Genomic DNA, 12,216 nt, shown 5'->3' with positions numbered 1-12,216 from the left:
CAGCCTCTACCACTCCAACACCTGAGATGGGGATTTAAAAGTAAATGTCGTGATGATTCAGGCTTTACAGGCATGCTCACAGCACAGTCCCTTCTCAGAGGCTCCATAACAGGGTGACGAGATCAGTCTACAAAGGAGATAGAAGGCCAGACATCGGGGCTCTATGTCAAGCTCTCTATTTAATTTGAAAAGGGAATATCTGTACGACAGTAGTTTCTCACTATTCACTAGAAATATGTCACAAAACATCACCGATACTCAGTCGCAGCTCCTTCAACTACAGCATGTGGTTTCCATGTAAGGGAATGCAGAAAAGCAGATAGGAAGCCATTAGATCACAGAGAATTTTACCAGGATGATGGAGGAGTGCTCTGATCAGTGGTAGAGCCCAGGAGTCTTATAGAGAACTGGACATGTGTTCCCCAGAAATATGTGCAGCAATTATAAAAGCTCAAAAATAATTTTCCCCATTTTACAGCTTAAAAAATTGAGACCCAAAGAAGACATGTAACCTGTATCATCCACTATAGAATGTACACACACACACACACACACACACACACACACACACACCAGTAACTAATAGGCCTTTTTTTTTATAAGAATTCCAGTAGCAATACTGGAAAGTCGGTATGTAAATGAGGTTCTGCTATCAAACACCATTGGGTACCTGTTTAGTAAAGATTTCAGCTATGGGGCTTACACACGAGGGTTCAAAGTGGTCCATTTAAACGAGTCCCTTAGTGGTGTAAGGGGCACAGTCGACATTCTGAGGCTGGAACCTCCATCCCTTCTCCAGAGAGCAATGACTCCATCTTATTTCTCTTCCTTCATCTCCTGCTCAGCACAAGTCTCTGCAGGGTGAATTTTCAGGAAGAACCCCAAGATGAAGCCTGTCCCATCACTAAAGGACACAAAGCAGTTAAGGGATAACTTTGTTTTCCATGTGTCAACTCCATTCTGGTTGTTCACACCCACCTCCTCCATTGACACCATCAGACTACAGGTCCCCCCCAACTCCTGCCTCCAGTTCCACAGCTGTCCTGTGACCTCACAGAGGGTGACCCAGAGGATCATTCTTCACTTCTCTCTGTCTCTCTCTGTCTCTGTTTGTCTGTCTCTCTTTCTCCCTCTCCCTCTCTCTTTCCCTTTCTCTCCCTCTCTCTCTTTCTCCCTCTCTCTCCCTCTCTCCCTCTCTCTCTCCCTCTCTCTCTCTGTGTCTCTCTCCTCTCTCTCTCTCCCTCCCTCTCTGTCTGTCTGTCTGTCTCTGTCTCTGTCCGTCTCTCTTTTTCTCCCTCTCTCCCTCTCTCTCTCCTGCCTCTCTTTTTCTCCCTCTCCCCCTCTCTCCCTTTCTCTCTCTCCTTTCTCTCCCCCTCTCTCCTTCTCCCTCTCTCCCTTTCTCCCTCTATGTCTGTCTGTCTCTCTGTCTCTGTCTCTGTCTCTGTCTCTGTCTCTCTCTCTCTCTCTCTCTCTTCCTCTCTCCCTCTCTGTCTGTCTGCCTTATTTCACTCACATCAAAGCTGCCCATTAGGAAAGGCCTTCCAGTAAAGTGCTTACTTTAAAAAGAAAAGGACATGAAGGATATAAGTTTGATCTTCAGAACCTATCTTAAAGGAGGAGAGGGCAGGGACTGGACATGGTGAGCAGTATGTACCTGAAATTCTAGCACCAGGGATGTGGAGATGGGTGGTAGCCGGAGCTTACAGATTAGCTGGATTAGTTTACCTAGACAGTTCTAGAACAGTGGGAGAGACCTGCTTCAGAATGGACAATAACAACAAAACGGTGGAGAGCTAACTCAGAGAAATGAGACCTGGGATTGTCTTTTATTCCTTTCCCATGCACAAATGTACTTGCATACACAGGAACACACATGTGCACACATGCACATGCAAACACCACACCACACACATCACACATAAACACACACACACACCCCACACATGCACATATCACACACACACATACACCACACATATACACCCCCCCCACATACACGCACCTACCACACACACCCCACACACACATGCACACCACACTCACACACACACATCACATACACATACACCACACACATACACACAAACCCCACATATATGTACCCACCACACACATACCCCACACACATGCACACCACACACACACATACACACACACACACCTCTCTATTCATCTCTCCAAGACCCTGTGGTAAGCTACTTTGTTTTTTGTACTAGAATCTTATGCGCAGTTGCTAACCCATATGCAGTTCAACACACGGTGGTGTCTTTACATTTTCCTTAATCTAGGACTTAATGTGAGGGATTCATCAATGTGGCTGAGGTCATTAGCTGTCTTTAATTTCCATCCCCTCTTCTTCTATAGGAGCAGAGTGTTGTTGGAATATATGGCTGTCCTCCCTTGAGACCCTGCTCCCACCTGCCTTTAAGCTGCTGTATTTTGATTGTTACGCAGTCACATCTGAATCCAAATAACATAGCTGAGCACATGGCTGTGGGACTAAGTTGACTAAGCCTTGTCCAGTTGCCCGAGAAGAAGTGTTTACCAAGAATAGGTTCGAGGCCTTTCATAAAGAGACCCTCCCTCCCTATATAGGGTACCCTCCCTCCCTGCCTCCTATCCCCTTTCCTCCTCCTCTCTCCCTCCTCTATATGATTACTTGTCACAACTTTTGCCGAGGTAGAGGGCAATCTTGAGTGACAGTCATTGACCTCTACCTCCTTTGAGACAGGGTCTCTCTGTTGGTCCATTGCTTACACTAGGCCTGCTGTTCTGTGAGATTCTGGGGCTTCTCCTGTCTCTGGTTACCATCCTGAAGTAAGACCAGTGGGATTATGGACTCACACGACCACACTTGGCTTTGCATTGGTTCTGAGAACCCAAACTTAGGTCCTCACACGGGGGCAGCGAGTGCTTTGCCTGCTGAGTCACCTCTCCAGCATCTATCCAGACTTATGTTATTAAGCTTCTGATGTATTTAAGCCACTGCTATATTTTAAGTTTTGGTGAATCCCAGGTAACAGAGCTGAGAAGGATTATATTGCCGTTTTGAGGTGCCATGCATTAGCTGGGCTCAATCTCATTCACAAAGTGCCAGCATCACTTGGTTTTGGCATAAACACTTCAGAGATAGAAGAACAAAAGGCCTCAGCTGGCCGTGGGGCTGTCAGCTTCTGGCCTTGGTTTGGCATCACCTCCTTGTCTTCAGTCCCCATTGTCCTATGGTCCTACTGCTTGGCACTGAAATGCTCACTGGGGTTTCATTGAAGTACAGACGGGTCTTCACTAGATATTATACAGCTTAGGGTGAGAGTGAACACTTCCCATCTGACTTCTGGCTTTCCTGTTCCTGCCAGTCAGTAGATGCTGGAAGCAAGAAGAGCAGATTCCATTGAGTACCTCGGGTTTTCTCTAGCTGAGCAGCACTATGTACTCTGGACACTTGACTTCTGTGTCCCTCCAAAGCACACAATACAGGAAGAAGCATTTGGTACCTGACTAGTTTCCCATACTCCTCTTCGAGTGGCTTCCAGGGGGAAATGGAACCTAAAGAGTGTTCCTCAGCCCATTGCCCTCTGTCCCCAAATCAAAGTGGACTGGAAACTCTGTCCTGGGTCCCCTACGTGAACAAGGTGCAGGGGACACCAGCTTAGTCTGAAGCAGCACTGGGTTCCGGTGTGGCCAGCTGCATGAGTGTCCCGGTGTGGGCTCTCCTGCACCTCCCCTCTCCTCTCATCTCCCCAACTTGCACTGCCTCTTACCCTTTGTAGGATAAAGCCTATATTAGCTTTCCCCAGCAGTTTGTTATATAAAATGCTCCACATGACAGCTCAGAGTTGCCCTGGCTCTCCCATTTCCGGCAACCCCTTAAGGATCTTTCTTAATGTCCTTGCTCTATAATCCATTAATTTCTATTTTACGACTAGAAACTTCCCTTGATATTTTTTTTTTTCTCTACTCATTTTCTTCCTCTTCTTAGCCCCTCCCCCCTCTTGGCATTTTCTCTCAGCCAGTTCTTCTCCGAATCTGATCCAACCCCGCTTTGTCTTCAGTAAGGCCTGTGTTCCAACATCTCACCTTCTGTGAGTAGGGAAAACAATCATCAGGGCGGCTCTCTGTGGCTATGACAGAATACCTGAGGTGATCAGTCTTTGGGAAGAACAGGGCTGAGGGAACAGAGTAGCCGTTAACGTGCTTGCTACGGAAGCATGAGGTCCCGAGTTTAGAACTCTCACACTCATGTAAAAGCCGGACAAGGCAACCTCTGGGCTCCATACACATAGTCATGCGCAGTTCCCATCACACACATAAATCACATGAAGCAAAACAGAAACAAAGAAGTAAGTAAATAAAGCGACTTTAAAAGAAGAGAGGTTTATCTGAGCTCATCATTTCAGAGATTTCAGCCCACGATGCCCTGTGGTGTTGCCCTGAGTGATGACTGGACGTCATGTGTGGATGTCTGGGAAGCAAAGGAGAAAGAGAGCCAGGGCCGGGCTTCTGCTAGCCTCTGCAAAGACTCAGCCTCAATAGCCTAATAGCCTTCCACTAGGCCCACCTCCTGAAGCTTCCTGCCACTCCTCATAGGACCATAGGTCCACAATGGAACCTTTAGTATGTGGCCTGAGGAGGAATTTTAAACCCAGATATCGCAGTTTTCCACAAATAAAACAGAACCCTAAAGAATGGGGTTTTAGTCACATAACCTGTTCTTCCTTCCCCTGGGAGCCCCATCACCCTCTTCTCTTCTCAGATTACATTAATAATGTTCATTCAGCCTCCTTCATCCTCTCCTCTACTACCTGAGGACTGAAATCAGACACTGGGTTTCATACTCTTTTCTTCTTGGGGCCATATAGTTCTTTGCACATGGTAGACTTCCTTTCCCTGACACACAGTAGGTTTGAATTCCCCAATACACATTGCATTCTTAATTCTTGGCACATAGTCGTTTCTCAGTTTCTGGCACACAGTAGGTTCTCAATTCATAGTAGGTTCTTACTTCTTGGACATAGCAGGTTCTCAGTCCCCAGCACACAGTAAGTAAGTACTCAGTTATTGGTGCCTAGTAGGTTCTTGGCTCCCAACACACAGTAGGTCCTTCATGAATAGTGACTGACAGCCACTGGGGGCTTTCTTTGTTTTCAATGTTTCCATGAATCCCCATGAGGCAACCAATGGGTGACCTGACCACTACGCAAATGAACACCTTCTGCTTTTCAAAAGGCACCATTGACAGAATGAAAACACAAGCTACATTCTGTGAGAAAATAAAGAGCTCATATCCAAATATTTAAGGAACTTTCAAAAAAATCAATCTTAAGAAAACAGCACAATAAAAAAAAAGTGAGCAAAAGACTTGAATAGAAGCTTTACAAAAGGTGGTATTTGGATGGGAAACCACATGAAAAGATGCTCATCCGCATTAGTAATTAGGGAAATGCAAATAGGAAGTACAATAGCACAGGACTGTCAGAGCAGGTAAAACTTAAAACACTGTTGGCGAGGCTCAGGAAGGAAGCAGAACTCTCACGTAGCTGCTGGGTGTGTGAAAGAGCCCAGCTCCACTGGTAAATTCTGTTTCTTAAAAAGTTAACTCTCTTCTCCCCGTGTGGCTGAACCTTTCCATGTTTACTATTTCCCCAGAAGAAACAGAAAGCACGCCCAGCACAGCCTCTACACAGCAGCCTTACTCAAACAGGAGACAGCCCAAAGGCCTAGGAACTGAGAAGGGAGAAACAGCCGTAGTCTATCCTTCCAACAGAACATTACTCAGCCACAAAAAAGGATAAGCAACTGGTATACACTACAACTTGGACGGATCTAACATGCTAAGGAGGACAAAAAAAAATTTAGACTGCAGTGTGCAACCTTTATGTTGGGAGCCAGGACATGCGAGTGAGTGCACAGTCATAGAAAGCAGGTAGTGACTGGGGCTGGGACCCAGAGCTGCAGAGCAGCAGAGCTAAGAATTACCCACTGGAGAGCTTTGGGCACAGGCGCAGGAGAGCTCAGTGTTGTGAACTGCATGAAATTGTGTGGCTTGAATATATAGTCTCCTGTGTGCCAGCTTGCCTCAAAAAAAAAAAAGCTATTATATCAACAAATAGATAAATAAAGCAGTAAGCAAATGCTTTTGGTTACAGCTCTTCAGTTCTCTGTCCTGCCTCCCTCTCCCTGAAAATAAGAAATTGTTAATAGAGCTAGAGTCCAGAGGCAGGATTGGCCTTTTTGTGACACTCTCCAAGAGCTTCTTGACTTCGTTGTTGGAATCTGTGTCTGGGTTGGACCAGGGCATATTAATAGCTCAGTGATAGCCTATGTGTGTCCCTGGGTTCACATGGACATGTGTGCATGCACGCACACATGCACGGGCGATTACAGGGCTCATGGATCTGCAAAGTAGTAAAATTGTCTTACCACAGACATTTTCCACATTTGTCCTTTAACCTTCTGGCTTTCAGCCACACTCCGAAAGAGGAATAAGGGAGAAGCCCGTAGGAAGGGATCGTTCAGAGACTGTAGCAGTCAATGCGGGAGAATTTAGGTAAAAAGGAGTTGGCCACGGAGGAAGAGCCTGGAGCCTGTGCACACTGCAGAATGCAAGGGGAGCTTGCTGTGCAGTGTGTTGGGCACGGGGGTGCCTGGATGCAGCACATACTGGGTAGTCAAGGAGCTCACTGCGCTGATTTAATACTAGGTGTTAAGTGTGGCTCAAGGTTCAGTCCTCCTCTACAGTCTCCACGCTATGCCAATGGAAGTGTGCTCAAAGCAGAGCCAGTCTCCACCAACGTCCATGGAGATGCCTTGGTGGTGAGTTATTTGGGAGTGGGGGGGGGGCATTGATAAACAGCTAACCAAGCTTAAGGGAGGGCACACTGTAGCAGACCACATACCCCAAAGCAGTGAATCCTGTGATGGCAGACCTTGGTGAGAGATGTAGGGTGGCTGGAAAGCACACAGGGTACAGATGGGGAAAGGGAATCCAGGACTGACTGTGTAGACCCTGGTGGTGTGAGGTCCCTTTGCCGGTGAGTATGCAGAGCCTTTCCTTTGTTGGAGGCCTCCCTGTTGAGTCACACTGCCAGGGCCACTCAAGGCTTCACTTGTCTCCCTAAGCACTGACAACACACAGGTGACAGACGGAAATCCATGTGCACTGTAAAGCATTTGCGGAGGAAACAGCAGCGAGTGTCCAAATTGGAGTCTCAGTGCAGTGGCTTTTTGCCCTGGCCGCCTGTAGAAACTCTCTCCAAGAGGTTCCATGATAACTGTCGCCAGCCTTAGCTTGTCTTAGGACTTTGAACTTGAGGTCAAGGCACTGCAGAGACCTCAGATTCTTGGAGGTCAACGGCTGAAATGGGAGCATGATAAGGATTAAAAACCTGGTGCTGGCCCTGCTTGGCAAAGCTCCTGGTGGTCAGCTTCTCCTCTCGATTTCCTGCCCCTACACCTCGGTAGGAAACAGCATTAGCTACTTTTCCTGATTCTATGACAAAACACCCGATAAAAGCAACTCAAGGAAAGGGGGTTGTTTTGGCCATGGTTTGAGGGTATACAGCCCATTATGGTGAGAAGTTACAGTGACAGGAGCCAGGAGTGTGAAGCAGCTGGCCACTTTGTGTCCCCAGCCAGGAAGCAAAGGGAGATGGATTTTGGTGCTCAGGCCTCTTTTTCCTTCCTGGAGTCAGGAGCCTCAACCACAGAACAGAGTCATCCACAGTGAGGAGGAGTTTTTACCCTTCCATTAACTTAATCTAAAAGCTCCCTCGTAGACATACCTAGAAACCTGTCTCCTGGGTGATTCAAGGTTCTGTCAAGTACAACCATTATTAGCTGTCACAGGATCACAGAGCTAAACAGTACTGGTTCTTGCTAACATGATGACCAGCACTTGATTGGTGGGTGTCTTGCAGGGGCTCAGCCGGAAAGTCCACACCTGTCTTCAGTGAGGCAGTTGAAGATTCTGTGGGATGTGTTGCTGACAGAGAGGTTGGTGAGGCTAAGGAAGGCCAAGAAGGCTTCCTGAGGAGCTGGGAATGTTATTAGAAGCCCTGAATCTGATCACATGGTTAGAAATGTACAAGAAGCAAGAGGTTTCTGGGGAGTCAGGTAGGATGGCCCAGAGGGCAATGGTCAAGCATGGCTCACTACTTAACTCCATGATGAGTGCAAAAGAATAAAGCCAGGATGCTCATCACTAGATGTCTATCCCAGGCACTGCACTGAGTGTGGTTCTGGCTCTTGCTGCACATACCTGGTGTGTTATCTGTGACCTTGACCTGGGAAGTGAGACTCTTTGCCAATGTAATTGATCCAGGTAAGGCTCTTTAGGCTCTGAAAGGTTTGACATGATATACTTCTAAGAAAAAGAATGGGGGCAAGGCACAGATACACAAAAGCAGGAAGCAGAAACAAGAGTTCAAAGTTGCCAGTGAAGGTTGCCAACAATTGCCAGGCAAGGTCGAGAGGCCTTGAGTAATGCCCTCCTGGATCCACACATACGGTGGGCTTTGCTGATACCTGATCACACAGCCTTGCAACTCCCAGGGCTACAGAAAGACACATTTCTACCTTTTAAACTACCTAGTTTGCTGTAAGTTGTCACAGTTGTCCCCCAAAATGAACATATATCCCATGTTTTGCAGTGAGCTTTTTCTTGTAGAAAGTGGGGAGCCATGGAAGGTGACTGTCAGAGTAGATGTGGGGTAGACATCTCTCAGAATTTGAGTGGGTTGGAATCTCAGAGCTACAAAGCCAGGTGACATTCTGTCATCTCTCTGGACCCAGATCTGGAGTTTTAGTGACAAGACTGAAAAAAAAAATAACGTAAACATTGAAGAACAGATGTAAAGGCAAGCCAGAAGCCAGGCATCTCCCTTCCTCTTTCCCTCAGCCTCTGAAGTGCTGAAAGTACATCCCTGGCAGCATGCCCTGCTCTCTGAGAACAGGTGTAAGGGAGTCCCTGAGAGCAGGTGCTTAACTGAGGAGACCAGGGCTGGTGGGAACTGGGACTAGCTGAGACACTAAGCAGCAGGAGGTCTGCCCATTTTTAGCTGCCTGACTATTGCTTGAACTTTTCACAGTTTGTTAATGACCTGAAGACATAGATGTACCCACACACCACGCTCAACACTCTATGGCTTTGCTGTTGTTTTATTTTTGCAATGTCTTCGCTCTGGCTCTATGCTGCTGCCACCTGTCTCAAGACAAGGCTCCTGGGAGTGAGTCAGTGGTGATCCATGCAAGAGAGAGCATGACTCTAGATTCCACAGGGTGAGAACATGAGGCCAGTCAGACACTATGAAACCACACAGAGAGTGATATAGCAGGCTCCCATGGGCAAGCTCCTTTGTATTCTTCAAGTGAATATTTGCTCATCCTCTAATGTTTATTATGCCAGAGTTTGGGGGCCTTGGAGAAATATAACCCTGAGTTCTAGCCAATGTGATGAAACAAACAAACAAACACATGAGCAAGACAAACACAACCACCACCACCACCACCATCAAACAAACAAACAAACAAACAAAAACTAATGCCCAGACATATTGTTAGCTGTTTGCTACTGGAATTGATTGGATAGGAGCCAGGGGTAACATTAGCCATGTGTGATGGTTTGAATAGGTATGGCCCCTATAGACTCCTGTGTTTGAATGCTTGGCCCATAAGGAATGACATTATTAGGAGCTGTGGCCTTGTTGAAGTAGGTGTTGCCTTGTTGGAGGAAGTGTGTCACTTGGTGGGGGGCAGGGCTTTGAGGTCTCCTATGCTCAGTCTATGCTCAGTGTGGTACAGTCTCCTTCTACTACATGCTGATCAAGATGTAGAACTCTCAGGTCCTTCTCCAGAGCACCATGTCTGCCTGCATGTTGCCATGCTTCCTGCCATGACCAAAATGGACTAAACCTCTGAAACTGTAAGCAAGCCCCAGTTAAGTGTTTGCCTTAATAAGAGTTGTCTTGGTCATAGTGTCTTTGCACAACAACTGAAACCCTAAGACAGCATTCGATATTGCATAAGATGCAGCCAAATCTCACCATGGAGTCACCAACTTCTGATGCTAATTGAAGAAGCTGAACAACCTGGGCACTCAGAGCACAGAAGCAGAACACGCAGTAGGACCTCATGTGACTACAGACTGGAGATGAGGTTTTTCCCCCTTCAGAATGAGGACTGCTAAGGAAACAATGAAGTCCGTCAGCTCTGCCCCAGTAGCAGTGAGAGCAGACAAGGTGACAGTTACTTGTAAACCTGACTGAGAAGGGATTCATTATGGCCAGTGTTCATGTCTGCATGTGTGTCCAAAACCTACACCAAGGATTAATTGTCAATGTAGTCTTCAGATGGAGGGCCTTTCCTCATGAAGGGCATGGAAGGCAATTACCTCATGAATGGGATTCATGACTTAGAAAAGAGGTCAACGAAACTGGACACACTTTCATGCCTTAAATTGTTCGAGAATACAGTACGTTGTGTCTTGAGAAGACATAGCAATGAGCTTCCATCGTGGAAGCAAAAGACCCTAGTCTTTTACCCATTGGACGTAGCCTGCTAGAGCCTGAAGCGTGGCTTTGCCAGTCTCTAAGCCACGAGCAATGGATTTCTGTTCTTTATAAATTTCCCAGTCTATGATATTCAGTTATAGCAACAGGCGAGTACCAAGACAGCCAGCATCCACAGATGAAGTGTCTCCTACAAATAATTGGTACCTGTATAGTACTTAATAGGGTTTATAAAGTACTTTCCCCAGTCTAATCGGAACGCATAGAAATGCTTTCTAACTGAACAGTCACAAGCCACAAAGGCCTCAGGCTAGGGGCTGGGAGTTTAGTTAGATTTAGCTGGAACATAACACAGAGAAATGATATAACTTTTGGAGTTTTATGTATGGGAATGATTTTCTAAAATCATTCTGTTTAGATGAGAAACTTTTATTATTTATTACCTCCCTTAGTGATTGGCAGGGGATTTTAATGAAGATGTTACATAATGCTTGCAAGAGAAACAGACAAACCAAAAGGCTCATTTTTAGTTCCATGTCTAGAGAGAAATGCTATACACATTTTGGTGGATACAAGCTGGTTTTATTATAAATGCTTATCACACCATATTCTGACATACATACTTAATAATGTCACCTGACCAAGAACTTGAAGACCAGCATCATTTTTGGTGGCTAGATGGCCAGAGGCTGAAGCCTGCTTTGTGACCTTCCGTATTGTAGTCCACGGTGTGAGGAATCCCATCACTGTCTTAGATAAGAAGAATAATCTGAGATTGGAAGGTTTCTGGTGATGTCATTTTGCCTTTCGGAAGACATCACAAGTTTAAGTACATCTCAAGTATCTTCAGTATCCCTTTCTGTCACTGGATGGGAGAGCTTGTTGGTAGGGATTAATCTTATGCTCAGCCTGGTCAGACCCCCCATGTGTGATCACACATAATTCTAGATGTTTCTGGGAAGATATTTTCCCATGATGATCACCTTTCAACTGGTGGACTTGAAGCAAACAGCATTTTGTGTGTGAGTGGTTCTTATCCAAGGCACTGAAGGTACCAAACAGAACAAAAACTGACCTTACTAACAGGTTGCTTTGAGTTCTTTCTGCAACCCCAAATCTACAGCCTGGCTGGTCAACTTTCTCTGTCCTTCTCTGTCTCTCTGTCTCTCTCTGCCTCTCTCTCTGCCTCTCTCTCTCTCTCTCTCTCTCTCTCTCTCTCTCTCTCTCTCTCTCTCTCTCTCTCTCTCTCTCTCTCTCTCTCAGTGTGTGTATGTGTGTGTCTGTACTCACACACATGTAATATGTGCACATGCACTATGTGTGTGTACTTGTGGTGACCAGAGGTTGGCACTGGCTGTCTTGCTCAGTCATTCTCCATCCCATTTTTGAGACAGGGTCTCTCACTGAATCAGGAGTTCAATGATTCATCAAGACTGGCTGGCCAGAGAGTCCTTGGGATCCCCTGTCTTTTCTTCACAGCACTTGGATTACAGGTGTGTATCAGCATGCCCAGATTTTTTATGTGAGTGTTGGGAATCAAGTTGGGGTCTCCAGGCTTTGTGGTAGACTCATTACTGACAGCCATATTTCCAGCTCTCAGTCAGATTTTTAAATCACAATTTCTTTCTTTTTTTCTTTTTCTTTCTTTCTTCCTATCTTTTTCTTTCTTCCTATCTTTTTCTTTCTTCCTTTTTTTTTTTTTTTTTTTTTT

The 12,216-nt window shown here is 46.1% G+C and overlaps 1 long non-coding RNA gene across 1 annotated transcript in view; it reads left to right on the top strand.

Annotated features, from left to right (window-relative positions):
* The first annotated feature begins 7,914 nt into the window (after nucleotides 1-7,914).
* LOC116084993 overlaps nucleotides 7,915-12,216 on the top strand; it is a 16,010-nt gene continuing 11,708 nt past the window's right edge. The window contains exon 1 of the long non-coding RNA XR_004116344.1: nucleotides 7,915-7,992. This is a non-coding gene — a long non-coding RNA (uncharacterized LOC116084993). The remainder of the gene's footprint in view (nucleotides 7,993-12,216) is intronic.

The sequence above is a fragment of the Mastomys coucha genome, unplaced genomic scaffold (genome assembly GCF_008632895.1).
Source record: "Mastomys coucha isolate ucsf_1 unplaced genomic scaffold, UCSF_Mcou_1 pScaffold9, whole genome shotgun sequence".
In the NCBI taxonomy this organism is placed as follows: Eukaryota; Metazoa; Chordata; class Mammalia; order Rodentia; family Muridae; genus Mastomys; species Mastomys coucha.
Note: the sequence above shows the minus strand (reverse complement) of the source record. Positions and strands in the feature narration are given on the sequence as shown.